Below are 26,133 nucleotides of genomic sequence, written 5' to 3'. Positions count from 1 at the left end.
CAACATCTTACTCTGTAGGAACGGGAGAAGAGGACAGAGAAATCAGGACCTGAAATCCGAGCTGACACCAGAGTACCATGTTGTTAGTGCTTTGATTAGCAGTGCCAACCCTCTACCTTTACCTCGCGTCCTATTCAACTTGAATGCCACGTACCCCCTCAATATTCAGATCCAATCCTTGTCATCATGAAGCCATGTCCCTGTAAGGAGTCTCAGATCATAATTATTCTCTTCAATGTGTGCAGTCAATTCATTCAGCTGTGTTACATTGCAGCACACATGCAGCCAGACAGTCTTCAGTTTCAATTCTTGTGTTCTGTAGAATCCAGTTTTGATTGATTAGATTCGATTCCCTACAGTGTGGAAACAGGCCCTTCGGTCCAACAAGTCCACACCAACACCCTGAAGAGTAACCCACTCAGACCCATTTCTTTCTGATTAATGAACCTAACACTATGGACAATTTAGCATGATCATTTGACCTGACCTGCACATCTTTGGACTGGGACATTTACTTTCCGTGTCCCTTTCTATCATTCTCTGATGTTCATTTACACATAACTCCATTGCTCACCTGCCTTGATACGGATTGGCCATGAAAAATGCATGTTCATACATTTGCAGTAACAGAAGCAGGAGTAGGTCATTTGGTCCATCGAACTACTCCACCATTCATTAAGATCATGGCTCATCGATCCATCGTCTCAACTCCTCATACCTGCATTATCCTGACTACCCTAAATTCACCAACCATACAAAGTCCCATCGAACTATGTCTTGAATATGGCTGCTTCTACTGCTTCCTTGGGCAGAGAATTCCAATGGTTCACCACTCTCCGGGAAAAGCAGTTCCTTCTCCTCTGTCTTAAACCTACTCCCCCTAATCTTGTGACCTAGTCTCACTCACCAGCAGAAACAACTAGATAGGGTGGGTCTGGGTGGCATGCTCATCGGATGGGTCAGTGTGGACTTGATGGGATGAATGGCCTGCTTCCACGCTGTAGTGATTCTATGATTTACCGCAGGTGTGTTTGCCATGGACCGCAGCACCAGAACTTCCCACCTTCTGCAAATCGAAAGACAAGTCCCACCCTGCCCTCTTGTACGTAGGTTATCAAACTGCTTAATAATTTCCAGTGAATCCAGCCCACGCCTCCCGCTGCTGCCAGTAACCTTTACAAAGCTGATGAGACAATGCTATACCTGCAGTACTGAAAATCAGAAGGCTTCTCACGATACCAGTTAATGATTCACCACTCCCACTGATGGACAGCATTGGAAATACAATGTTGGAGGCTGAAAGGAATGAGCAGTTTAAAACAAAAGCTCACCTAACCCTTCACTAGGCTCCTTGCTCAGCACACTTTACTTAAATCACTTCAACTCCACATTGCAACAAATTCCCACTTTCCACCAATATCCTGAATGTCCTCACACACTCAGTTGCTGTCTCACAAATGAAAGATTTCATTGTAGCTTCTGCTCCCAGTGAGGACAAAACATCTTTGAAAGCTGCTCTGAAAGTCCAGTCTTCACAATGACACTTCTGCTTTCCTTCAGTCCAAATTGTCCGTGCTGAACAGATATCCCAAATTAACATGGTGCTCATTTGTCAGCACATAACCCATATCCCTCTCAATTCTCCCTATTACCAGATGCCTTTTAACATGCTTTAATTATACCAGCCTCCACCACTTCCTCTGGCAGCTCATTCCATACACACAACACCCTCTGTGTGAGAAAGGTGCCTGTAAAGTTCCTTTTAAATATTTCCCCTCTTTCATCAGACCTATGCCCTCTAGTTTTGGACTCCCCCACTCTGGGGAAAAGATTTTGGCTATTCACCCTATTTATGCTCCTTATGAACTTCTGTAAAGTCATCCCTCAGCCCCCAATGATCCAGAGAAAACAGCCCCGGCCTATTCAGCCTCTCCATATAGATCAAACCCTCCAACTCTTGCAATAGCCTTGTAAATCTTTTCCAAATCCTTGCAAAGGTTCGTAACACTTTTCCTGTAGCAGAGAAACCAGAACCGAACACAGTATTCCAAAAGTGGCCTAATCAATGTCAGGTACAGCCGCAACATGACCTCCCAACATCTGTATTGAAATGCACTGACCTATAAAAGCAAATATACCAAAAACCTTCTTTGCTATCCTGCCTACCTGCGACTCCACTATGAACCAACACTCCAAGGTATGTTTATTCAACAACACTCCCCATTAAATGTGTAGATCCTGCCCTGATCTGCCTTTCCAAAATCCATATTTCAAAATGGGGTTGAGAAACGTTTCAGCCGTGATTGAATGGTGGAGCAGATGTGATGGGCTAAATGGCTTAATTTCTGCACCAATGCCGTATGGTCTCTTGCTGTCCTGGACACGGTGAGAGAATTGGAAGCAGGAATAGGTCATTTGTCTTTCCAGCTGGCACCAGTATTGAACAGTTCATAACTGGATATAAATATAACTGCATCTAGATGGAAAGGCTGGGTCTTTTTTCACTGGAGCATCAGAGGTTGAGAGGTGACCTCAGAGAGGATTATAAAATCATGAGAGGTATATTTGAGGTGAACGGCAGGTATTCTTTCCCTGGTGTGGGTGTTTCAAGATTAGGGAGCAAATTTTGAAGGTGAAGAAAGAAATATTTTAAAAAGAAATGAGGGGCACCTTTTTTTAAAAGATAAAGAGTAGTTCGTGTGAGGAATCAATGTCCAGAGGAGTTGCTGGATGCAGGTACAGTTACAATGTTTAAAAGACATTTGGATAAGTACATGAATAGGAAAGGGTCGGAGGGATATGGGACAATCACTGGCAGGTGGGACCAGTTTAGTTTCAGAACACCGCCAGCATGGACTAGTTCGATTGAATGATCTGTTTCTGTGCTGTATGACTCTGTAACTGTTCTGTACTGGTCTTAAAACCATTTTCTTGCCTTCTCCCATAACTTCTTTGTTCTTCAAAGTCACATGAACGCAGCCTTGAATACATTCAATAACCGAGCGAACTGTAGGAAGACATCCCCACTTCTGAACTCAATTCCTCTTGCTGATATACCACTTGCTTTGCTCATTGCTTGCTGCACTTTCTGACAACTGGCAGTGACTGGTGTAGAAGGACACTGAGGCCCCTTTGTCTATCCACACATCACTCCTGATGAAGGGCTCGTGCCCGAAACGTCGACTCTCCTCCTCCTCAGTTGCTGCCTGACCGACTGTGGTTTTCCAGCGCCATAATATTCAACTCTGAACTCCAGCATCTCACTTTCGCCACATCTCAACATATCACCATTTAAACAATGCACCTCCTTTCTGCTATTTTTTCACACTACAAAGGCTATAACTTCACATTGTGATATTGCATTTTCCATGTGTTTGCAAGTTGACACACAGACCTGGATCAACTTTTCCAGAGTCTGGCCCCTCCCTCGGTTCACTCTTGAACCCCAGAATGGAAAAGTGGTGAGAGAAACACTGTTGTACTCACAAATGTTAGACAGAGGAAGGAAGTTACAGTCTGGGGTGAAGTTTAACCTTATGCAGAGAGAAAAGAGCAGCAGCACCTTCAGAGCTCATGGTCCAACCTCCGCATTTCCACAATGGCCTGCTCTGATTGGCAGGAGGACCAGACCCATTCCGGTCCTCCAAGGTTGTCTCCTGCTCCATGGAAAGGAGCTCGCGTGCCGTTTCTGCAGACACCCAAGAGTATGCGCAGTGCTTGCTGACACCATGGAGCATGCTCAGTGTGCAGGAATTTGTTACAAATTTTAAAGTTAAAAATCACAAAGCACCTGGTGATAGTCCAACAGACTTATTTGGAGGCACTAGCTTTCGGAGCCCTGCGCCTTCATCAGCTGATTGTAGAGTATAACATCGTAAGACACAGAATTTATGATCTTACGATCTTATATTCCACAACCACCTGATGAAGGAGCAGCGCTCCGAAAGCTAGAGCTTCCAAACAAGCCTATTGGACTGTAACCTGGTGTTGTGTGATTTTTAACTTCGGACACCTTAGTCCAACACGGGCACCTCCCGATCATGACAAATATTAACCGTCCAAATGCTGGAAAATTAGGATTTTATTTCTTTTGCATTTTGTCTGGCTGCTCAACGTTTCTGTCTTTTCCCTAGGTAAGAGGTGTTCCAAAACTAGAGGGTAAAGGTTTAGGGTGTGGGGGAAAGATTTTAAAAGATCTAAAAGACTAGGAATAGAACATTCACCCCTTACTGGGCGAAAGTGAGGACTGCAGATGCTGGAGATTAGGGTCGAGAGTGTGGTGCTGGAAAAGCACAGCAGGTCAGGGAGCATCCGAGGAGCAGGAGACTCGACGTTTCGGGCAAAACCCTTCGTCAGGAAATAGCCATGGGGAACTGCAGGGCTGCAGCCTAAACGAGTGAGTCTAAGTGGGATGCTGTTGGGAAGGTCGGTGTGAATGGCCGGTAGGGATGATATGGTTCCACTGCCTGAGCCACGCGTATTTTGAGAAATGTGGGAGGAGTGGGTTCCAGTTCGTGGGACACTGACACGAGTCCTGGAGAAGGTGGCATTTGTGCTGTCTCTCTCTTCACATTCTGCCCCCCTGTCCATTTTCTCCCCATCCACTCCCCCCTGCCTATTCTCTCTCCTCATACTGCACCCTCTATTCTCTCCCTAAAACCTCTGAACCCCAGTCTGTTCCCCTGTCCATTTCCTCCCTTCTCCGCCACCACCAGCGACCCCTTCACCCCCTCCACCCCCACAATCGTCCTTTCTCGTGCCTCAGCCCTCTTTGATCGCTGTATGAAGTTTTTCTCAGGGAAGAGAGAGAATGGATGGTGATGACTTTATCTGGGAAACACGGCATGTGAGAAACAGCTGATTTTTAAAATTGAGAATAACTAAAACCAAATATTCAGAAACTTCGTTACAGTCGGGAATAATGTTATTTTTTTCAAAACAAAGCTGCACAAATCTTTCTGAAACTTGCATTGATGTATGTGCAGTTAGGCCACAACAAAGGACAGGCTGTAAGGAGTGAATGAGTGAATAAAAGACAAGTCCAACCTTGCCCTCGAGGAGAAAGTGAAAAATGCAGATGCTGGAGATCAGAGTCGAGAGTGTGGTGTTGGAAAAGCACAGCAGTCCGGCAGCATCCAAGGAGCAGGAGAATCGACGTTTCGTGCATAGGCACTTGGCACTCGGCCATCGCTCCTTCAATCCCCCTGCGATGGCGCGTGAACTCACTGGTGCCTCCGCAGGTGGGAGGAGCAGGTGAATCCCTTCCGGCACTTACAGCAGGTGAACGGCCTCTCTCCAGGGTGGACCCGCTGGTGGGTCAGCAGTGCAGCTGACTGAGCGAAACCCCTCCCGCACATGGGACACGTGAATGGCTTCTCTCCCTTGTGGACTCACTCATGCGTCTGCAGATGGCTGATCCGACTGAAGCCCTTCCCACACACTGAGCAGGTGAATGGCCTCACCCGGTGTGAAAGCGTCTGTGGGTTTCCAGCAGGGATGGGGAAGGGAATCCTTTCCCACAGACCCCACATTTCCAACGTTTCCCCTTTGGAGGGAGCCTTCCTTGTGTTGCTCTGGGATTGAAATTACAAACAGAACGGGTACATAGCCTTTCCCACCTTGAGGGGTGAGACGTTGATTCCTCCAAGCTGAGTAAATGGTTTGAAGCACTTTTCACAGTCAGCGCACTGAATCTCCCTCCCTCGGTGTCTCAGTATTCTTCCTGCCACAGGACTGTCCAAAATCTCTCTAACAAACAAAAGCAAACATGCCTTCTTGATTGAAATGGCTGCTGATATTCAAGTCCCAATCAATCAAGTGGCTCTGTCAGAAGTTGATGTATCATTTGCTATAAGATTTCTTTCTGCACGTCTTCTTGCAAAGAAAAATCACAAAACAAGTGATCACTGTCAGTACAGTTAATGAACATAACATTGGTGGCAATTCCTGTAGATTGTGAGATGTCTGCTAATCACATATTATCCAGGCCACAGAAACCTGAAAACCCTCATGCAGCCAGATCGGCTTAGCTGTGCATGGAGGAAAACTTCATTTCAGTGACAATAACATGGAACAAACTGCCTACAAAGATGCTGGAAATGGAGCTGAATCAAGGATATGAAAATGGAATGTTAAGGCTGCTTGAGAAAAGGAAGGCAGTAAAATTGCTGAATGACTTCCTGCTAACCTATTAAATAAAAAATTATGACAAAAAAGGACGTAACTCCATTACTACATTAGAAGGTGAATAATAATTACAACGAAACTTTTACAACAGCCAACAATATCAGATATACACCATATAGAAGAAAGAAAGTTTACAGCCCAGGAACAGGCCCTTCAAGCTTGAGCCGATCCAAATGTACTGTCTGAACCTGTCGGTCAATTCCTAAGCATCTGTATCCCTCTACTCCCCACCCACTCATGCATTTATCCAGACGCATTTTAAATGAATCTACCGTGCCTGCCTCTACGACGTCTGCTGGCCACGCGTTCCAAACGCCCACCACCCTCTGTGTGAAGTAAAGCACGTATTCTCTTTCACGCGTTCATAAGCTGCACAAGGGTTCGTCCGGGATTCTGAACCCGGGATCTCTCGCATGCCCACGCACCAGACGGCCCGAAGTGAGAATCATACCCCTAGACCAACGAGCCATTTTTTGAGCAATGTGCCAATCCCTTAAATGCTGCTCAGTTCCTTGAGAATCTAACCTTTTAGTTGTGAACATGAGGAAAGGAGCAATCCTTTTCGAGGGTGCAAACTGTATACGTGCCAAACTGAGGGAATACACAAGGAAAATAGCTTTAAGAGAGATAGAAAGTATTTGAGCACCTTTGGAGTGTCTGGTCCCTCCCTGGATTCACTCCAGTGGCTACAAGTGAACAGTGTTTCACCACCCCTACCTCCCCTTCCCCCTCGCTGCTGGAGGATGGTATATGGAAAGAGGGAGACATTGCTTTACTCCCAGATGTTGCCCAGAGGGAGGGAGTTTCACTCTGAAACTGACAGGGCTGCATCCGCATTGTGACGTCAACAATGGAGGGCGGGCCGGACAGCTGTCCTGCAGTTGAGGCACGTGTGGAGGGGAGGGCACTTTGCAAATCCCACTTTCCTCAAAGTCAATGCAGTTTGAGTTCAAGCAAAGCAAGGGGTTTAAATAAACTAATGAAAACCTCCTTTGTGCCGTGGGAAAACTCCTGCCGCGGGAAATGCAGTGTTACAGATTCAAAGTAACAGAAGCAGGAGTCGACCATTTGGTCAAGCCTGCTCCGTCATTCATTAAGATCACAGCTCCACCAACCTGGACTATCCCGACTACCCTTAATTCCCCTACCATGCAAAAACCCATCCAACTGCGTCTTCAATAAACTTCATGAAGCTGTCTCAACTGCTCTCTTGGGCAGAGAATCCCATGGAGTCTCACAGAGTGACACAGATGTACAGCACGGAAACAGACCCTTCGGTGCAACTCATCCATGCAGCCCAGATATCCTAACCTAATCTAGTCCCATTTGCCAGCACTTGGCCCAAATCCCCATAAAACCTTCCTACCCTCTAACCTCCAACCCTGGCAACATCCCTGTAAATCTTTTCTACACCTTTTCTAGTTTCACAACATCTTTCCGATAGGAGGCAGACCAAAATTACATGCAATATTCAAAACGTGGCCTGACCAATGTTCTGTACAGTGGCAACATGAGCTCCCAACATCTATCCTCGATGCTCTGACCAACAAAGGAAAGCACACCAAACGCCTTCTTTACTATCCAATCTGCCTGCGTCTCTACTTTTAAGGAACTATCAACCTGAACTCCAAGGTCTCTTTGTTCAGCAACACTTCCAAGGAACTTACCATTAAATGTAAAAGTCCTGCTCTGATTTGATTTTCCAAAATGCAGCACCTCATATTTATCTACATTAACCTCCAACTGCCATTCCTCAGCCCATTGGCCCATCTGATCAAGGTCCCGTTGTGATCTGAGGTAACCTTCTTTAGTGTCCACTACACCTCCAATTTTGGTGTCATCTACAAACTTGCTAACTATACCTCCTCCATTTACATACAAATCATTTATAGAAATGACAAAAAGTAGCGGGCCCAGCATCAATCCTTGTGACACACCATTGGTCACAGGCCTTCAGTCTGAAAAGCAACCTCCATCACCACCCTCTGTCTTCTGCCTTCTAGCCAGTTTGTATCCAAATGGCTAGTTGTCCCTGCATGCCATGAGATTAAATCTTGCTCACCAGTCTCCCATGAGGAACCTTGATGACCGCCTTCCTGAAGTCCATATAGATCACGTCCATCGCTCTGCCCTCATCAATCCACTTTGTTACTTCCTCAAAAAACCCAATCATGTTCATGAGACATGATTCCCCAAGCATAAAGCCATGCTGACTATCCCTAATCAATTCTTGCCTTTCCAAATACATGTAAATCCTGTCTCTTAGGATTCTCTCCAAAACCTTTATCGAATTCAATAATTCTCGGGCCTGAAATCCATAGTATCCTCGTCCCTTCCACACACACCAAGCCTTGTTATCACATAGTCTGTCATTACTCACTACCTATTCTTAGCCACGAACAGTCTCCATTCACCCTCCCACGCAGATCGTTATCAACTTCCTTTCCTGTCCACAGTTCTTCCCTCGCTTTGGGCTCTGTCCTGATCTATCATTAACTGCGTCCGCCTTCCTCCCATATAAACCAACGTTTTCCCAAAATATCTCCTGCATATAAACCAACGTTTTCCCAATCACCATCAGTTCTGTGGAAGGGTCACCGGCAACTCCTGTTTTTTGTTTCAGATATACAGCATCCACAGTTCTTTCACCTTTTTATTGAGGTCGAGTTGGAAATTACTTCGAGAGACAGAAGGAGTGGGGGCAGAGACAGAACACACATGTACTGTTGATCTCCGTTGTTACTCATAACGTAAAATCATTGCAGTGCGGTCACTTCCCTTAAGCATGACCTTGTGGCGCAACGGTAGCGCGTCTGACTCCAGATCAGAAGGCTGCGTGTTCGAATCACGTCAGGCTCACTGACGTCAACTTCTTACATTTCAAATCAAGAAAGGAGAGCGTTCACGCCGGGTATCTGTTGAGCCAAATCTTCTTTCCGGAAATTTTCGATCACACGTGAAGCTTTGCTGTCAGTTTGATTTGTGAACACTGTGTCAGGGAGGTGGTGTGCCCATTGTTTGGGTAAATGCTCAGCTCCCCCAGTTCATCACGGGATTTAAACACAGCCGCCTACCTCTGGGCAGCCGCTTCATTCAGTTGGTGACAGCGCGGTGTGAATAATGTAATACCGATATTTTTACAACATAATCCAGCTTTATGTTTCAATCTATCAGGAGAGTGTTAGCGAGTTCAGATAGAAATGTTTCCCACCAACTGCAAATCCTTTCCTCTCACTGGACACAGTTAAAATTATCTTTATTCAACAGGAGGAGCGGAAACTCTAGTCTGACGCCCCTCTCCACATTAACGGTGAGCCTGAATTTTATAAACGGTGTCAGTAAAATCCAGTGGCGGACACTGATTTGGTTCAATCGATTTTTTTTTTACCAAGAATAATTCACCGAGAGAATGCTGCTGTGTGAAACAGCGTGGGGAATTACTGCAGGGCCTCCTGCGCATGGGACACACCGCAACTGATGTGTTTCATCTTCACCAGGCTCAACACAATATGTAAATAAGTGTCTCATTCTGTCGCCTTCTCCCTGTAAATCTGCATATTGTTACATTGAACATGCCCACCGAATTCCCATTTGTGTCCATTGAATCTGCCTCTTTGTCACTGTCAGACAGCGACTTACTGACCACACTCCCTGTGCGAAAACGGTCTTCCTAATGTCAGTTTTACTTATTTTCCTGATGACTTTAAATCTCTGCCAAATTATTCTCGATCCTTTCAGACCTGGGAGCATTTTCACTGTATTATTTCCTCTGTCTAAAACCCTCATGACGTGGAAAACTTCATTCAGACCAGCTTTCAGCCCTCTGTTCTCCATAGAGAGCTGCCCCAAATTTTCCAATCTCCCTTCATTGCTGACATTCCTCAGGACGGTACCATTCACGTTAACCTGTTCAGCGCTGTCTGCAATCACTTCACTTCCCCGCTTCCTGAAGTGTCACCCTCAGAATTGAGCGTAATACAGGTGGAGGATTCATTCAGACTCGGATTGCGCGGGCGAAAGATCTGCAATACTTGTTCTCACTTTGAACAAGTGTTTCCCTTCGCCGTGTTCACTGCAATGGCAGCTCTGCGCCGTCCCTAATTCAGGCAGTCCGATCTTATTTAACGAAGTGGCTTTTTGAGAAAATTCATCAGGTATTTTTGCTCAGGTCAATTTAAGGAATGATGGTTCGCCTGGGATTGGAACCCGGGAATTCTCACACGGCTGCATATGCTCGAAGACCCAAAGCTAGAATCATATCCCAGACTAACGAGCCACCAGCCGTGGGTGCAGCCACCTCCGGAAGCAGCTGAGACTTGCTCAGTATGAAATACATTGTGCATTGCTCCCAGAATTGCAAGTAAGGAAGAGTTTCAAGAACATCTGCTTCTCAATCTGTCTCGCTGCTCCTAGGACGCTGCTGTTTGTCCAGTCCCCAGGGACCGGGCTCTCTCCACTGGTGGATAATTGAACCATTTCGTTTCTACTTGCAAGCTGTGCTGGTGGAAGGCAGAGCCCATTCACTCTTCTGCTCTCTCAAACTATTACGTGAGGCGGGAGAAGTCAGTTACAGTCATGCGTAGGAAATGGGCAACTTTGAATATGTTCCAAAGGTCCTGTTAACGGAGAGATAGAAAGATGCTGTGCTGTCGGGACAGAGAGAAATGGACACCGGAGACTCTTCCCTTAGGTAAATTGATATGAGTGCATTTTTGTGTAGCCTGCTTGGTGTTCAGAATTTGTCTTAACACAACAATCCTGCAGGAAGTCTTTTGTTACACCGTTGGTTTCTTTACTGCGGGCAATGGACTAAAACAGCAAGTCATGTGTTTCAACTTCACCGGTTCATTGCCATCTGAGAGAAGAGGTTTCACACGAGATCAGGACACATCGACAGAGAACAGGACAAGACAACTCAGAGCTCCACAAGGGTGCCAGCGCAACTGTGTAAATTTGACTTGTGTATCGATGTGATATATTGAGCTCAGATACCCAGATTTGTTTTGGGAAACAAATGACATGGCAAGGAAAAGAACAGAGCGCAGTTATACGGGAAAGCTACGAAAGACATTAAGTGAGTCGAAGAAAATGGTTTCACTTCTGGGTTATGATCCCAGCATGCACCCGCTGTGCCATTCTCCTGCATTGCACGGTAGCTTTTCCAGAGAAGTATTCAGCTTTTCATCTGGCGTGTGACTTGCATGTTCGAGAATGATGTCAAAAGATCTTCACTGCTGTAGTGTCATGTGCTGTTGTGCAGACATGTCGCCGATGTGCAAATATAAACTCAGAGAGCAATGTACACTGGAGACTCTGAGCCAGCTGAAACTTGCTCAGTGTGAAATACATTCCACATTGCTCCAAGAATTGCAAGCAGCAAAGTGTTTCCAGAACATCTGCTTGTCATGCTGTCCCCGGGGCGCTGATATGTGTCTCATCCCCAGGAACTGGTCTATCTCCACTGGCGGATAATTAAACCAATTTGTTTCTAATTGTACTCTTTTTTGGAGGGAGGGAAGAGTCGATTCGCTCTTCTGCTCTTTCACTCCCCATCCCTTGGGGTGAGAGGTATCACTTACACTTTGTGGGCGGCACGGTGGCACAGTGGTTAGCACTGCTGCCTCACAGCGCTAGAGATCCGGGTTAAATTCCCGCCTCAGGCGACTGACTGTGTGGAGTTTGCAGGTTCTGCCCGTGTCTGCGTGGGTTTTCTCCGGGTACTCCGGTTTCTTCCCACAGTCCAAAGATGTGCAGGTCAGGTGAATTGGCCATGCTAAATTCCCCGTAGTGTTAGGTAAGGGGTAAATGTAGGGGTATGGGTGAGTTGGGCTTCGGCGGGTCGGTGTGGACTTTTTGGGCCGAAGGGCCTGTTTCCACACTGTAAGTAATCTAATGAGTGGGAAGTGAGTAACTTTGATTGTGAATTTCCTCCAAACGTCTGTTATTGGAGAGATAGAAAGATGCTGTGCTGGCGGGGCAGAGAGAAATGGACACCGAGGACTCTTCCCTCAAGTAGATTCATATGAGTACATTGTTGTGCAGCCTGCTTGGTGTTCAGAATTCGTCTTCACGCAGCAATCTTACAGAAAATCTCTCGCAAAGTGGGCATCGCTTTCATCGCTGCGACCGCGCAGCAGTTAACATCTGAGCCCAAGTGCCCCAGATGAAGAGAATCCGAGTGAAACCTTCACTCACTGAGAGTCATCCCCACGGCTCTGAGCTGCGGGACTGCATGCAATCCAACACGGAAGGGAATGTTAAATGAACCATTGTCGCTACCTCAGCCTCTCTGTCCCAGAGACAGGCAGCGGGACGGCATAAACACATACCATCGTTCTCAGACGACAGAGGTGGTCCAGCCCATCGTGTCCACGACGACTCTCTGCCACTTGTCTCTCTCTGAGGTGATTCACAATCAGTGATATCTGTCCGAATACTAAGGGACTGTGTCTGAATGGTGATACAGTTTCTGACATGCTGATCGTCTTGTCATTCACGTACGAACCGGCGTGGCGAATTACAGCAGGCAAGGCACGAAATCACAAAGTATGCGTCTCAGCTCATTGGCATCTCAGAGAAGTGGGCTTGCGATTCAGTTCGTAGGAAGCCGACGAAGAACAGGAGAAGACCACTCAGACTTCGAAAACCAAGTTACTTGAACAGTGTGAGTTTCGGTATGATCCGGGGCATCCAGACAGTCGTTTGAAAGGCAAGAGGCTGAGCAGAGTGCAATCACAAAGGAAAGGAGACACTGAGCAACAGCAGAGGATGGTTTCGATCTATCGACCTCGGGCGTTATGGGCCCAGCACGCTCCCGCTGCGCCACTCTGCTCCAACGCACAGCGCTCGCTTCCACAGGTCCCTTCAGACTTTCGTCTGGCGCCTGGCATGCACGTTCGAGACTGATGAGAAAGTGAGGTCTGCAGATGCTGGAGATCAGAGCTGAAAATGTGTTGCTGGAAAAGCGCAGCAGGTCAGGCAGCATCCAGGGAACAGGAGAATCGACGTTTCGGGCATAAGCCCTTCTTCAGGAAGTTCGAGACTGATGTCAAAGATCACCACTGCTGTCGTCTTATATGATGTTGCGCAGACGTATGGAGGCTGTGTAAATACAAACTTTTTCCAACTTCCCAAATTCTGTTGGTCGAACTGTGATTTCACTCTGAATAGACGCCATGCGGCCCACCTTCGCTCTGCTGGGTCGACGCAGTAAGTGAACGTGGGTCTCTATTCGTATCATTCTCTTGCCTTCTCCATGTAATTCTGCACATTGTTACTTTAAACATGACCACCGAATTCCCGTTTGCGTCTAATGAATCTGCCTCTTTGTCAGTGTCAGTTAGGGATTTACTGACCCCAACCACTCCCTGGACGAAAGCGTTCTTCCTAATGTCACTTTTGGTTCTTTTCCTCATGACTTTAAAACACTGCCGATCCTTTCAGGAGTGGGAGCATTTTGACTACATTACTTTCTCTGTCTCGACGTCGCATGACTTGGAAAGCTTCAATCGGGCCAGATTTGAAACTTCTGTTCTCCGAAGAGATCTGTCCCAAATTTCCAATCGACCCTCATCGCTGACAGCCCTCAAACACCGCACCACTCACGTCAACCTATTCAACGGTATCGCCAATCATTTCACTTCGCTGCTTGCTGTCCCCTTGGTACACCAGGGAGCCCAACCTCGTTTAACAAAAGTGCTTTTTGAGAAAATTAAGCAGGCACTTTTGCGTAAGTCACGAAACGCGGGCTCATCCAGGATTTGAACCCGGGATCTCTCGTACGTCTGCGTCGACGAAGACCCAAAGCAAGAATCACACCCCTAGACCAACGAGCCAGCCAACTGGACCCCTGCGCCCCCACTCTACCTCTTGAACCAGCTGAGTCTTGCTCAGAGTGAAGTATAGTTGACATTGAACAGGCTGGGGCTGTTTTCTCTGGAACGTCGGAGGCTGAAGGGTGACTTCATGCAAAATTATTAAGGGCATGGATAGGATAAATAGGCAAAGTCTTTTCCCTGGGGTCGGGGAGTCAAGAACTAGGGGTGCATAGATTTAGGGTGAGAGGAGAAAGATATAAAAGAGACCTAAGGGGCAACGTTTTCACGCAGAGGGTGGTGCGTGTATGGAATGAGCTGCCAGAGAAAGTGGCGGAGGCTGGTACAATTGCAACATTTAAGAGGCGTTTGGATGGATATATGAATAGGAAGGGTTTGGAGGTATATGGGCCGGGTGCTGGCAGGTAGGACTAGATTGGGGTGGAATATCTGATCGGCATGGACGGGTTGGACCGAAGGGTCTGTTTCCCTGCTGTACATCTCTATGACTCTATGAACAGCTGCTTCTCATTCTGTCTCTCTGCTGCCGTTTGCCCGTCCCCAGGAACCGGGCCCTCTCTACTGGCAGAAAATTAAACCGTTTTCTTTCTAAACTTTTCTCTGACACCGGAGTGACCAGTGACAAGCATTGCCCTCCTCAACATAGGGTACAGAGAACAGGAGAAGACCCCGCAGACCTCCACGAGTGTGTCATCTCAACTGTGCACATTGGGCCTGTGCATCAATGTGAAATATTTATGTCGAAGTTTTTTGGGAAGCAGATGAGAAGGCGAGGTGCACAACAGTGCGCCGTTATACGGGAAAGCTGCTAAAGACGACACTGAGTGAATAGGAAAGATGGTTTCCCTTCTGGGTTATGCTCCCATCACGCACTGGCAGACATATCGCCGACAAGCAAATATGAACTCTGTCTAAATTGCCACATTCTGTTTTTACGAACCGTGATTTCACTCAGAAGCACAATTTACCTGCTCCCTCCTGAATATCCTTCCAGGCTCGAACATACCTTCCAGGTGAAGCAGCACTTTACCTGCACATTTGCCGCAACCTTGTCTACTGCATTCGCTGCTCATAGTGTCGTTTATCCAACGGAGCATGAAGTATAAACTGGGTGACTGCTTCGCAGAACATCTCGGTTCTGCCCGCAAATAAAGGCCCTGAGCTTCTGCTTTCCTGCCACTTTAACACACCACCCTGTTCCCTGGCCAACATCTCTGTCTCAGGCTTGCAGCAGTGTTCGAGCAAAGCTCAGCTCCAGATGGAAGAACAACGCCTCATATTCCACTTCAAAACCCGACAGCCCTCCGGTCTTCAAGATCGAGTTCCATGACTTTAGGGCCTGAAATCCCCCATGTCCTTGACCCCTACTACACACATACGAGCCCTTGTTATCACATAGTCTGCTACGACACACTACTTATTGTTAGCCACTAACGGTCTCCATTAACAGTTATTCACCCTCCCACACGGATCGTTATTCACTCCTTTGTCCCTCCTATTGTTCTCTCTCTGAGCTGGCGGGAAAGAGAGCAATGTACACTGGAGAATCTGAGCCAGCTGAAACTTGCTCAGTGTGAAATACATTCCACTTTGCTCCAAGATTTGCAAGCAGCAAAAGAGTTTCCAGAACATCTGCTTGTCATTCTGTCCTCGGGATGCGGTTTCTGACATGCGGATCGTCTTGTCATTCACGTCCGAAACGGCGATTTGAACCCGGGATCTCTCTCAGATGACAGGCAACATGAGTTTGACTGGGACAACACTACTATTATAGGACAAGCCAAAACAGAGAACAGCCATGGAATTCCTAGAGGCATGGCACTCATCCACAGATTCTATCAACAAGCACATCGACCTGGACCCAATATACCGGCCACTGCAGCGGACAGCTGGAACTGACAACCGGAAGCGGCAGGTACAAACCACTATAAATGCCGGAGGAAACAGCACAGAAGCGCTTCACAGGAGCCTCCCAAGCACTGAGGATGTCACCTAGACAGGGGACGAAACGTCTGCAACACAAATTCCCAGCTCGGCGAACAGAACCACAACAAAGTTTTTGCTTGCAGGAACTGAATGACATAAACTGGATGCTCTCAAATATCGACAGGAATTACACTTCCGTTCAAGATTTGCGGAAAGCTTTGTAGCTCGGCTGCCGATTGTCGTAGCTCGCCGAGCTGGGAAGTTGATTTGCAGGCGTTGCATCCTCTGTCTAGGTGACATCTTCAGTGCGTTGGAGCCACCTGTGAAGCGCTGCTGTACTGTGTCTTCTGGAAAGTATTTGGTTCTGTTTCTGCTGCTTTTGTTTGACGGTTCTGGTTGTTCGTTGCAGTGATTGGCATATGTCAATGTGTTTATTGGTGGAGTCCCTGGATGAGTGCCGTGTTTGTTGAATTTCTCTGGCTGACCTCTGTTTAGATGTACTATGACCGTTGTGCTGTCCCAGTCGATTTTATCGTCCTTATCATCTGTGTTTGTGTGGGTACCAGAGATAGTGTTTAATGGGTAGATGTTGTTCATGGTTACAGATTGCTAGTTGTCTGCCTGTTTGTCCTGTACTGTCGACTTTTCGTGCAGCCTTTGCATGGAATCTAGTAAACTATATTTGTTTTCCACATGATATGGTTGAGTCTTTTGTTCCGGTGAGTTGTTGTCTGAGCGTGGCTGTCAGTTTATGGGTTGTCATGAATCCGAGTGGTCGGAGATGTCTGGCTGTAAGTTCTGTGAGGTTTATTATATAAGGTAAAGTGGTGAGTGTGTTGGGTCGTGGCACATCCTTGTCTCGTTGTTTGTCTGCTCGGCCCTTGTGGATGAAGTTGCGGGCATATCCGTTCCTGGTGAAGCCTCTGTAGACGTGTTCTTCTTCCTTTCACAGGTCGGCAGTGCTGCAGTGTGTAGTCACCCTTTGGAACAGCGTCCTAATGCAGCTTCTCTTGTCTGTGTTTTGATGGTTGTAGTTCAGGGTCTGGTCTGGGGGTGTGGCTTTTCTGTACACTTTTGTAGCACATCCCCCGTTCTGTGTCCTTTCTCCCATAGACTGTTAGCTTCCAGTTTCCTGTCACTTCAACTTCCCACTGTGTTCCCATGACACCATTTCAGTCTCTGATTTGCTGCAGTGCTCCCACAAGGCACAGCGCAAGCTGGAAGAGCGGAACCTCATTTTCTCCTGAGAGACCGTGCTACCTTCAGGAGAAAGTGAGGTCTGCAGATGCTGGAGATCAAAGTTGAAACTTTATTGCTGGAACAGCACAGCAGGTCAGGCAGCATCCAGGGAACAGGAGATTCGACGTTTCGGGCACAGGCCCTTCTTCAGGACCCAACGCCGAATTCAATCATTTTAGAACCTGTCCACCTTCTTCCACGGTCTTTACCCGCCCACTCATTCCATCAGTTCCGAAGACGGATCGTTGGGCTCAAAACATTATCTCTCCTTTCTCTCCACAGATGGACTAGACCTGCTGGTTTTGTTAATTTGAAAATGAACAAAATGAGCAGGGAGACAGAATGAGAAGCACTGTTCTGGAAACTCTTTTGCTGCTTGCAATTCTGAGAACAATGGCGAATGTATTTCACACTGAGCAAGTCTCAGAAGGTTCAGGAGGTGCTGGAGCCAGTGGCTCGTTGGTCTAGGGGTATGATTCTCGCATTGGGTCTTCTAACGGGCAGACTTGCGAGAGATCCCGGTTTTCTTGACTTGTGCAAAAATGCCCGATTAAACTTCTCAAAAGGCACCTTCGTTAAACGAGGCTGGGCTCCCTGGAGTACGAATGGGGCAGGTAGCGGGGAAGTGAAATGATTGGAGATAGCGTTGAACAGGTTGACGTGAGTGGTCCCGTGTTTGAGGAAGGTCAGCAATGAAGGTAGTTTGGAAAATTGGGACAGCTCTCCTCGGAGAACAGAAGTTTGAAATCCGGCGTGGCAGGTTTTCCAAGTCATGAGCGGACTAGAGATTGGAAACAATGTCGTGAAAGTGTTTCCACGCCTGAAAGGATCGAGAACGATTCGGCAGCGTTTTAAATTCATGAGGAAAAGAAGTAAAAGTGACATTCGGAAGAACGTTTTCGTACAAGGAATGGTTAGGGTCAGTAAATCCCTGTCTGACAGTGATAAAGAGGCAGATTCAATGGACACAAAATTGAATTCGGTCGTCATGTTCGACCAACAGAATGTTCATATTAACACAGCTCCACACCTCTGCGCAGCAGTATATTACATAACAGCAGTGGAGATCTTTGATATGAGTCTGGAACGTGCATGCCAGATGCCTGTCGAAAAGCTGAAGGGTTCTGAGAAAACGCACGGCATACTAAACACAGAGTGACGCAACGAAAGCGTGCGGGCCCCACAACCCAGAGGCCCATAGCTCGAAACCATCCTCTGTTGCTATTGCTCAAACTCTCCTTGAGCAGCTTTCCTTTGTCGTGAGTCTCTGTTCTATATCTTTCCTTTGCATCTGCTCCCCAAAACTTCGAGTGTCTGAGTGACATGCATCGTACTGATACACTCGCCAAATTCACGCAGGCGAAGTGACTCGCTTCTGGAGGTCTGAGTGGTCTTCTCCTGTTCTCCGTCGAGTTCCTCTGAAGTGAATTGTAAAACCACTTTTCTGAGATGTCAATGAGCTGATAAAGTTGAAACACATGCGTTACGTTTTTGTCCATTCCCTGCAGTAATTCACCATGCCGGTTCGGACGTGAATGATAAAACGGTCGGCTTGTCAGAAACCGCATTACGATTCAGACACATTCCCCCACGATTAGGACAGATCACCAATTGTGAATAACTTCAGAGAGAGGCAAGTGACAGTGAATCGCCGTGGACTCGATGGGCTGAACGGCTTCTGTCTGCGCGAGAATGATGCTACGTGTTTATGCCATCCCACTGCCTGTCTCTGGGACAGAGAGGCTGAGGGAGCAAAACTGGTTCATTTTTAACCGTCCCTTCCGTGTTGGACTGCCTGCAGTCCCTCAGCTCAGGGCCATGGATAATTAAACCATTTTATTTCTTCTTGCTGTTGTTTTGCGGGTGGGACGAGGTGTGGGGTGGGGGGCGGGTAGAGTCCATTCGCTCTTCTGCTCTCTCTCTCTCTCTCTCTCTGCAACCCTTGGGGTCTGAGGTGTCAGTTACATTAATGCGGGGAACATGAACAACTTTGAGTGTGAACTTTCTCCAAGGGTCTGTTATCGGAGAGATAGAATGATGCTGTTTTGGCAGGACAGAAAGAAATGGACACCGAGGACTCTTCGCTCAGGTAAATTCACATTGTTGTGCAGCCTTCTTGCTGTTCAGAAATCGTCCTCACGCATCTGTGCCGTACATCTCTATGACTCTTTGACTTCCTCTGGACATTCATTCTGCACTCAGAACACACTCTTAAAAAACAATCCTTGTCCTGTCTTTATAAAATCTTTCTCTACTCACCTCAAACTATTTGCTCCCAGATCCTGAAACTCCCAGCTGAGGGAAAGGACACCTGTTGTTCACCTCATCCTTATCCCTCATGATTTTATAATCCTCTCAATCTCCTATGTTCCAGTGAGAAAAGTTCCAGCCTATCCACCCTAGATGTCGGTATATTCATATCCAGTTATGAAGTGTTCAATGCTGGTGCAGGCTGGAAAGATCAAGTGGTCTACTCCTGCTCCCAATTTATCCTGGCTGTTACGTTTCTCAGCCCCATTCTCCCGTTTTTTCACGGCAACTCTCAACCCTTGATACTCTATCTCAGTGATAAACATAGACAATGACCTGGCCTCCACAGCTTTCTGTGACAATGAATTCCATAGATTCACCACTCTCTGGCTAAAGAAATTTCTCCTAATCTCCATTCTCCCTTAATGCTGAGGCTATGCCCATGGGTATTAGTCTCTCCTCCCAATGTCCACTCTGTCCAGGCTGTTCAATATTCTGTACGTTTCAGTTAGATTCCCCTTGATTGTGGGCCTGTTAATCAGCATGAACCAAACCCTTCAGGATGAGGACAGCCGGGATTAGGTTCAACAAAGTGAGAATGGAGGGAGAGTGTGTGGGATGGAGATTTTCAGCTTTTAGGTAATAAGATCGGAAAGAAAGTTTAATAAAATTTACAATTGATCAGATGAGCCGATGGGCCAAGGAGAAGTGGATGGAGTTGAACTTAGACAAATATGAGCTGTTGCATTTTGATGAGGCAAATCAGGGCAGGACCTATGTGGTTAATGGTAAATTAATGCAATTCTGTGCTCAAGGAAGCAGTGGAGGCAGCTTCATTAAGATACTGTTGGATGGGTTTTTGCGTGGTCGGGGAATTAAGGGTAGTTGGGATAATGAAATTAGGAGGAGCTGAGATGATTGATAGATCAGCCATGATTTCAATGAATGGCGGAGCAGGATCGATGGGCCAAATGGCCTACTCCTTCTATTACTTTGAAACTATAACCCTGAGTTTCCCATGGCTAACCCACCTAACCTGCACATCCCTGGACACTGGGCAATTTAGCATAGCCAATCCAAACCAAGGCCAGTGAGCAATGTAGTGATGTGGAAAACAAATACCAGAGAATGATACAAAGGGACAAGGAGAATAAATGTACTAGTAATCAAAACTGGATTCTAACCATCACAAAAAATAAAACTAAAAGCTCAGTATGTGAATGTGTGCTGCACTGTAACAAAAGCGAATTAATTGACTGCACACGTTGAAGAGAATAATTCTGATCTGAGACTCCTTACAGGCATATAGCTTCAGAATGACAAGGATTGGATCCGGAATATCGAGGGGATATGTGGCATTCAAGTCGAATGAGAGGCTCAGTAAAGGTAGAGGGTGGGCACTGCTAATCAAAGCACTGATAACATGGTCGTCTGGTGTCAGCTCGGATTTTAGGTCCTGATTTCTCTGTCCTCTGGTCTCCCTGTTCCCACAGAGCTAGATGTTGTCTGTTCTCAGCTCTGCTCAATTTCTGCTGAAGCTTTGACCCCCTTTTACACCTTCTGGAGCAATAAAATATTCTGAGCCTTCTGGAAATGACACATTATCTATACCCCTCCTGATTTTAAAAATCTCTATAAAGTTATCTGTCAACTTGCTAGGCTCCGTTGGAAAAATGTCCCAGCTTCTTCTTAACTCAAACCCAACAGTAAGCTGGTAAAGTCGGGAATAGGGAATTGTATCAAATCACATCAATGTACTGTCTGAAACAATCTGGCTGTCTCCTTGCCTGAGATATTGAGAGTCCCTGGTGTCAGTAATTACGAATGCAATTATTTAGGTCACAGAATTGAACAATCATTTTGCAACAAAGGGGTCTACTCTGATAAGGAGGTAGTGGTCATTTCTAGGGTAACTGAACAGTTTGTAGATCAGGGAGATGAAGTTCCAGACACTTGGGAAGGGCAAGAAATGACTGTGATAAATAAGACAAAGAACTGTGGATGCTGGAAATCTGAAACAAAAACTGAGAACACTGGAAAAACTCAGCAGAACTGGAAGCATATGTGGAGAGAAAGCAGAGTTAAAGTTTCGAGTCCAACAACTCCTCTTCAGGATTCTGAAATAGTTTGTGAGAACCCCTTAAGACTACTGCTCCGCTTTAAGACCATAATACCCAGGAGCAGGATGAGGCCATCTGGCCCATCGAGTCTGCTCCACCAGTCGATCATGGCTGATATGTTTCTCCATCCCATTCTGCTGCCCTCTCCTCATAACCCTTGACCCCTTACTAATCAATAACCTATCTCTGTCTTAAATCCCCTCAATGACTTGGCATCCTCAACCCTGCTCCTAGTGGAAACATCATCTCCACATCCACACTATCCAGTCATAGTGTAGCACAGCGCTGCCTGACCCACTGTGATCTTCAGCATTTGTTGTTTTCAGGAAGGATTCCAGCATCTACAACAGCACGCTTCTAAATTTTGGACCCAGTTGGTTCGCTCTCCCTGGATCCCGTGAGATTTAACCTTACTCAACAATCCACTGTGCGGTACAATTAACAAAGTTCCCAGTCCCCACCTCTTTTTGCATACGTAAGTAGCACGATGGATCAGTGGAGAGCACTGCTGCCTTACCGCACCAAGCACCAGCGTTCGATTCCAGCCTTGGGGCGACTGTCTGTGTGGAGTTTGCACATTCTCCCTGCCATGTCTGCGTGGGTTTCCTCCGGTGGCTCTGATTTCCTCCAAAATCTAACGATGTGCAGTTTCGGGAGAAGTGGCCATATTGAATGGGCCCAGAGTGTGCAGTAAGTGTACTGTAATGGGATAGGGGAAAGTGTCTGCATGGGTTACACTTTGGATGGTCGGTGTGGACTTGTTGGGTTGAATGGCGTGTTTCCACATTGTAGGAATTCTACGTGGCAATCCCCCAACTCCAGAGTCTCAGCACTCTTGGCTTTTCCCATGGACAGTGTTGGGGAGGGAAACAATGTTTTACACGGGAGGGAGGTTCAGTGAGTGTGAACCCAAAAGTAAACGCAGTGCTTGAGCTGTTTTCCCCGGTATACCAGAGGCTGAGGGGTGACCTTACAGACGTTTATAGAGTAATGCGAGGCATGGATAGGGTAAATAGACACGGTCATTTCCAGGGATGGGAGAAGTCCAGAACAAGAGGGAAACATGTTTGGGGTGAGGGAGGCAAGTGTAAGGCATGATCTGCCGGAGGAAGTAGTCGATGTAGGTCCAATTATAACATTTAAAAGGCATCTAGATGGGTATATGAATAGGAAGAGTTCAGAGGGATATGGGCCAAGTGCTGGTAAATGAGACGAGATTAATTTAGGCTATCTGTTCCGCACGGATGAGTTGGACTGAAGGACCTGTTTTTGTGCTGTGTATCTCTATGACTCTGGCTTGCCCGTAACGTTTGCCATGCCTGTATGTTCAGTTTCTGTCTGGTGTCGGTGCCAATGCCTTGTTATCTCATTTCCTCCACCTCCCGAGATGTTAAACATTTCGTGTCTGGTTGTTTCTCAAGGAGCTGCATTGAAGGTTCATCCTGAATTGACACTTTTTTTTGCTTCCCAAAATCAGACTTACTCACTTCTAGATGTCGTGAAAGATACTAACTTTCAGGTGGAGGTATCCAAAATTCAGAGGTGTCTGTCTTGATGTTTTTACTTTTCGGTCTCTGAAAGATCCTGAATCAGTCCCATCGGGAGAATTAGCTTGAACGGAGTGAGAATAGAGGGGTGAGAAGGGGTGGGATGGTGCTTTCAATTTTGTGGAAAAAGAAAAGAATGTTCTGCAGAAAGTAGAATTGCTTGTTTGGAATTTCTAACCTGGACTGACAGTGAAGATTTTTGTAATCACTTCTTACAGATTATTTGAAGATCTGAAGACGCAAGTTTCAATAGCAATAGCTGAAGGGCTTTGCCTGAAACATTGACTCGACTGCTCCTCAGATGCTGCCTGATCTGCTGTGATTTTCCAGCATTGCACTTTGACTCTGACTCTCCAGCATTTGCAGTCCTCAATTTCACGTCAATGTCTGACAGTCACTGAATCCATCGGGACTATAACAATTTTCGACTATGATTCTGTGAGAAGGAACCAAGCTTTTTGGTTCCTGTTTCAGTACGTTTTCAGCATCAGTGAGACTGGAAGAGAGACCCTCCTGTTGCAGCACTCTGATTGTGGAGCCAGAAAACGTTATACAGACTGGGAAGAGGAATTCACGGCAGGGAGGTGCTGTGCACGTGTTTGTGTGCAGGTGAAGCTTCAGTCATGAAGAAACCCAAGGAATCCCGTCCCGTGGAGAAACTGTGGCAGTGTGGGAAAGGCTTCCGTTTCCCATCTGACCTGGAGACTCATGGGCGCAGTCACACCGGGGAGAGACTGTTCTCCTGCTCTGAGTGCGGAAAGGGCTTCAGCAATTCCTCCCGCCTGCTGAGCCATCAGCGGGTCCACATTAGGGAGAGACCCTTCAGCTGCCCTGAGTGCGGGAAGACCTTCAGCAATTCCTCTGTACTGCAGAGGCACCAGTGGGTCCACACGAGTGACAGGCCTTTCCCCTGCCCCGAGTGCGGAAAGGGCTTCAGCAATTCCTCCCGCCTGCTGAGGCACCAGGGGGTCCACACGGGAGAGAGGTCCTTCAGATGTCCCAAGTGCGGGAAGACCTTCAGTAGTTCCTACGTTCTGCAGAGGCACCAGCGGGTCCACACAGGCGAGAGGCCATTCGCCTGCCCTGAATGCGGGAAGGCCTTCAGCTATTCCTCCGTCCTGCTGACCCACCGCCGGGTCCACATATTAGAGAAGCCCTTCAGCTGCTCCAATTGCGGGAAGGCCTTCAACTATACCTCTGCTCTGCTGAGGCACCAGCGGGTCCACACCGGGGAGAGCTGAAAATGTGTTGCTGGAAAAGCGCAGCAGGCCAGGCAGCATCCAGGGAACAGGAGAATTGACGTTTCGGGCATAACCCCTTCTTCAGGAATGCACAGAGACTGAAGAAGGGCTCATGCCCGAAACGTCGATTCTCCTGTTCCCTGGATGCTGCCTGGCCTGCTGCGCTTTTCCAGCAACACATTTTCAGCTCTGATCTCCAGAATCTGCAGACCTCACTTTCTCCACACCGGGGAGAGCCCGTTGTCCTGCCTCAAGTGCGGGAAGGGATTCACCCAGGCATCCCACCTTCGGGTCCATACGGGGGAGAGGCCCTTCCCCTGCCCAGAGTGCGGGAAGGCCTTCAGCAATTCCTCCCACCTGCTGAGGCAAAGGCGGGGCCATACCGGGTTAGGCCGTTCACCTGCCCCGAGTTCAGGCGGAGGTTCTCATCATTCTGCACCTTGCAGAAACACCAGCGGGCACACCAGTGCTCCCAACAATCTGATTCTGCTGGTGAAACTGCTGTGCGTCACTGCAAGGACTGAACCCCTACCCATTCTGACAGTGCTTATAGTGGGAGAGTCGGTCGGATTTTTTTGCTTTATGCCGTCGTGCTCCCCCACCCCCGCAACTTTGCTTCCAGTGGGCACTGCTGCTCGTTGAGACCAGGAGATGGTGGAGGACTTGAACAAAAGGCTTAAATCATTGCTATTAACTGGATTATCTTGTTTAACTTTGCCCAAGTAAATTTGCGGTATTCATAATTGTTTGTTCTTGTTCAAATTATAACTCTGGTGTGCAAGATCTGTTCATCAAGTGTGGTCCTCTTGATGAAACTGCTGTGGATCACTCCCAGGACTGAGCCCCTGTGCATTCTGACAGTGTGTGTGCAGTAGGAGAGTCAGTGGGCTTTTTTGTTTTATGCCCTTGCCCCGCCCTGCCCCGCCGCCAACTTTGCTTCCATTGGGCGTTGTTGCTTGTTGAGCCCAGGAGCTGTTCTCTCTAGATTCTACTGTCCAGTTAAAGAATTGTTGGCACTTTCTGGGAATGACTCCCAGCCTGTAAGAAATGGCTAAATGCTTCGGGGTGTCTATTCACATTCAGCAGTGACTTTTAAATTAGATTTACAGTTACGTGTCTGTGAAAAGCTCATAGTCCAAGGATTGCACAAAGGCTTGGCAATCCATTGTGTGAAACTGTTTGTTTGAATTGGTAAGTTTAAAAAAAAAATCTTTCTTAATTTGCCGTTTAAGTTTCTGTCTCTGAAAAGGTGGGGGACTTGATCAAAGGGTTTAAATCATTGCTATTAATTAGATTATCTACTTCAACTTTGCCCTAGAAAAGTTGCCGTATTTATAATTGTTGGTTTTTGTTTAAATTATAATGTTGATGTGCAAGATCTGTTCTTCATCAAGTCTGGTTCGGAACAGTTGAGAAATTGAGGGACATTGCATGTTTTAATTTCACTGTGTTGTGAATCTGGTGAGAGTGACATTCATTTGTATTGGGTTGCTTATCCTTAGTTGTAATGTCTTTCACCCCAACTATTCACTATGGAAGTGAGTTCCACAGTCTCACCACACTCTGAGGTTTTTCATGAAATCCTTAGTACAGAATTGGAAGGGAAAATGTTGACGAGGGCAGAATATAGGGTCTTAACTGCAAAAGCCAGGAAGTCATTCGACAAAGTAAGACCATGACAATGTAGGGACAAATAAGGAACTTTGACAGCAATGAAGACGTCACACGTCAGAGTTCAAGATAATGGTCGTGACAAAAAGAAAAAGTACTCTGCTGATATTGGATATTG

General features: G+C 46.9%; 1 non-coding gene across 1 annotated transcript; it reads left to right on the top strand.

The window, feature by feature from the left end:
• The first annotated feature begins 8,973 nt into the window (after positions 1-8,973).
• On the top strand, positions 8,974-9,045 carry trnaw-cca (transfer RNA tryptophan (anticodon CCA)). Its single transcript has one exon. It is a non-coding gene; the product is annotated as a tRNA-Trp (tRNA).
• The last annotated feature ends 17,088 nt before the right edge of the window (positions 9,046-26,133 follow it).

The sequence above is a fragment of the Chiloscyllium plagiosum genome, unplaced genomic scaffold (genome assembly GCF_037043375.1).
Source record: "Chiloscyllium plagiosum isolate Xiang-an unplaced genomic scaffold, Cpla_swu_hap1 HiC_scaffold_27, whole genome shotgun sequence".
Lineage (NCBI taxonomy): Eukaryota > Metazoa > Chordata > Chondrichthyes > Orectolobiformes > Hemiscylliidae > Chiloscyllium > Chiloscyllium plagiosum.
Note: the sequence above shows the minus strand (reverse complement) of the source record. Positions and strands in the feature narration are given on the sequence as shown.